A 4,042-nucleotide genomic window follows, 5' to 3' on the forward strand; every position below is an offset into this window, starting at 1 on the left:
CTCCCGCACAAGCTCAGGCTCCTTCCCCCCCAGTGAGGTGACGTTCCATGTCCCAACAGCCAGAAGCTGTGGACAATAAAAACACACAGAAAAACTCAAAAACAAAGACAAAATGATTAAAAAAAATAAATAAAAATACACAAAATGACAACAAATACACAAAAACAAACGGGCTCCATAAAAACATACAATTACAATAAAAACACACAATATGACTAACAAAAAAGACACACAAAATGCCTACGAAATTACATGAAAATACACAAAAGTACTCCGAAACACACAAAAAAGCACACACACTGCTGTTTCTTGTGTTAATGCTCAGATTGGTCATTATTCTAATGCTGACATGAATGTTGATCATGTGACCCTCAGATGAGATACAAGTTTTGTGGCAGCGCTGTGATAAAAGCTGGTCATCTCTGTGTTAGATCTTATTCATTCTTACTGGTTAAAGTTAAAGGCACTTTTTATCTGCTGCGTATGATTGAGAGGGAGATTTTTGGTAATGTTGTTGTTGATGATTTTAAATGTTTTGTCGCCGACTTTATTGTTCGTATTGATTTTAAGCTGTTGTCTGTTGCACTTTTTGAACATGTAAAGCACATTGAGTTGCCTTCTGTATGAAATGCATTCTACAAATACATTTGACGTGCTTTTCTGAGGAAGACATTTTCCCACAGATTGGTGAGGTCAAACACTAATAATAATTATAAGTCATAAAGTGTGAGCAGTAAACCACTGGACCCATGTTGAGTTTGCTCGCTGTTTTCAAATAGATCCCAAGATGTCTACTAGTTTATAATTAGTTCACTAACCAATATTCACTATGAAAAATTAAATGCAGATTCAAGAAATATCTGCTTTTGTGCAATCTGGAAAAACAAACTCATGAACTGCAGAAGTGTAAATTATTTAAAAAAGAGCAAACTTATTTAATGTAACACAGTCGAGGCTTTAATATTTAAAGGTAAAACAAGTAACACAAAATGTTTACAATCATACTTATAAAAGGTAAACAATTACACAAAATAAATCAACTGTAAAAACAAAACTGCCCAACTCTAAAACTTCTACCAATATCTGTTATGTTAACTTACTGAAAAGACTAACTTACAAAACTAACTTCACTTCAAACTTCAACTTTACTTAAACAAAGCTAAAAAAAACAAAACAATGAATATGTAGTAAGAAAATATTTCCTACACACACAACTAAGCTTTACAAGGTCATGATCTTTGAGCCAATCACTGAACAGTGAGTTTTAAAAACCGATCATATAAATTCAGGTTGTTTTTTTAGTTACCGACCAAATTCCTTCGGTACGACCTCATACAGATTCACAGAAAATCAAACTGTACCATTTTTCGGGACCAAAACGCAGCCTTGTGACTGTGAGGGAGTGGAAGAGTTTTATTATTTCCAACAGGACCTGAACATCACATTTGTTGTCAGAGTGTGTGTGGGTGTGGCTCTTTAACTGCGAAATAATGTGCTGGTCGCTCGACCAGTGTGCGGAGTGAGGGAGTGTGAGACCAGAGCAGATGGATTAAAAGCTGTGTCGTTTTTAGTGATTGGCAAAATAAACGTTGCAGTTGCTGAATTAAACTGGAGTCCCATGTCATAATCAATGACTGCTGTGAAGCAACTACAGAGAGTTGGAGATGAAGCTGTGGAGGCAAACCACACTAGAACTACGTACAGGAAAACCTCAGCATTAGCATTATGAGCAAAGACATATTTCCTGACAATGGCATCACAAAACCTGCTGTTGTCTATAGTTCGTATTCAGAGTTGCACAGCGGAGGCGGGGCTCACACAGACACGCGCTTCTATGTCCACCATCACCCTAAACCCGACAAAAGTCTCCGGTATGAAAGCAAAAGTAAACAGGAGCAAATCGCTCCACTCTTTTAACATGCTCAGGCTGAATAAACAAAACATGCACGCGCTCACATACAAACACAACCAGACACTAAAAGCAGACGCTGTCCCCGCATTCAGAGCCTCAGACTGTGGAAAAAGTCCCGCGCTCAGCCGCTCCGCTCCAACCGAGACATTTTTGCCGTTTGCACATAAGTTTTCATCGTTATGCACAACTGAAAGTGAAATAAAGCCGTGTCATGTACAGCAAACAACTATTTGGTATAAACAAGATGATGAAAGAATGCAACAAGATTAGCATCGACAAAAAGTTTCATCACGACAATGACGTCATTGATCGAATCGGCAATTTAAGACATTACAGCCGATCACATGAATACAAATAACATTTAAACGTCTTTTCTTATAACATTTCCATGTCAAAAATCACATTTAAATGGTTTCTCTCGTGTGGAATCTCATGTGTCGCTTAAGATTGGCCTTTTGATTATAACATTTACTACAAACATTACATTTAAATGGTTTCTCTCCTGTGTGGATTCTCATGTGTGACTGCAAGTGAGATTTTCGAATAAAACATTTTCTACAAACATCACATTTAAATGGTTTATCTCCTGTGTGGATTCTCATATGTAAATTAAGGTCAGACTTCCGAAAAAAACATTTACTACAAACGTCACATTGAAATGGTTTCTCTCCAGTGTGGGATCTCATGTGTCGCTTGAGGATGACCTTCTCGGTAAAACATTTACAACAAACATCACATTTAAATGGTTTCTCTCCAGTGTGGATTCTCATGTGTTTCTTAAGGTCAGACTTTTGAATAAAACATTTACTACAAACATCACATTTAAATGGTTTCTCTCCTGTGTGGATTCTCATGTGTCGCTTAAGGTTAACGTTTCCATTAAAGCATTTACTACAAATATCACATTTAAATGGTTTCTCTCCTGTGTGGATTCTTTTGTGTGACTGAAGGTGATGCTTCTGAATAAAACATTTACTACAAACATCACATTTAAATGGTTTCTCTCCTGTGTGGATTCTCATGTGTCGCTTAAGGATGACCTTCACGTTAAAACATTTACTACAAACATCACATTTAAATGGTTTCTCTCCTGTGTGGAATCTCCTGTGTGACTGAAGGTGATGCTTCTGAATAAAACATTTACTACAAACATCACATTTAAATGGTTTCTCTCCTGTGTGGAATCTCATGTGTAAATTCAAGTCAGCCTTACGAATAAAACATTTACTACAAACGTCACATTTAAATGGTTTATCTCCTGTGTGGATTCTCCTGTGTCGCTTAAGGTTAAAGTTCCCATTAAAACATTTACTACAAACATCACATTTAAATGGTTTATCTCCTGTGTGGATTCTTAGTGTTGAAGCTGAACTGAGTGATGCTTTCTCACCACCCACACATTCAGATCTCATTTTTACCTGAACCTTCTTCTTTGAATAAATCTGTTGAAATGAATTAATCTGTGTTTTAGAAGCTTTACATACCATTTCAGCATTTTTACTTGAGTCAGACATCTTTCTATTTTTCCTGGTGGAGTCACAGTCAGCTTCAGTTTCAGTCTCTGACAAAGGTTTCTGCCAACAGTCTTCATCATCATCATCATCATCATCATCATCATCACTACTATGTTCAGTCTGAGACGAGTCTGTTTCCGTTCCATCAGGACCTTGTAGATCTAAACTGCTTGGATCTGGGTTCTGGGCTGTTTCTGGTCCTTTGCTGTTAATTCCCACATTTTGTCTTGTCATTAATTCATTTAAACTGTAGGTTGAAGGTTCCTCCTTCATGTTCATTTCTGTTAGTTGTCTCCAGTGTAGCTGGGAGGCCTGAGGCTTCTCCTCTTCATCTTCACATTTAACAGGACAAGCAGCACTGTTTGTCTCCTGCTGCACACAAAGCTGCTTTTCCTCCTGACCTTCACTGAACATCTCTGGTTCCTCCTTTATGTGGAGACGCTCTGGGAGCAGCTGCTCCACATTCTTCCTCTCACTGAAAACACAATCAGTGACTGACGGCTGCTGGAGCTGTAATCTGTGCAGATGAACTTTGGGCATGAAAGCAGCCATCTTAAATGTTTCTGTTTCATCTGTATTTGGAACAGATTGGGAACAGAATAGTCTACTGGTGTTA

The 4,042-nt window shown here is 37.8% G+C and overlaps 1 pseudogene; it reads right to left on the minus strand.

Annotated features, from left to right (window-relative positions):
- Positions 1-1,062: 1,062 nt before the first annotated feature.
- Positions 1,063-3,770, minus strand: LOC114472882 (zinc finger protein OZF-like; annotated as a pseudogene).
- Positions 3,771-4,042: the final 272 nt, after the last annotated feature.

The sequence above is a fragment of the Gouania willdenowi genome, chromosome 12 (assembly GCF_900634775.1).
Source record: "Gouania willdenowi chromosome 12, fGouWil2.1, whole genome shotgun sequence".
In the NCBI taxonomy this organism is placed as follows: domain Eukaryota; kingdom Metazoa; phylum Chordata; class Actinopteri; order Blenniiformes; family Gobiesocidae; genus Gouania; species Gouania willdenowi.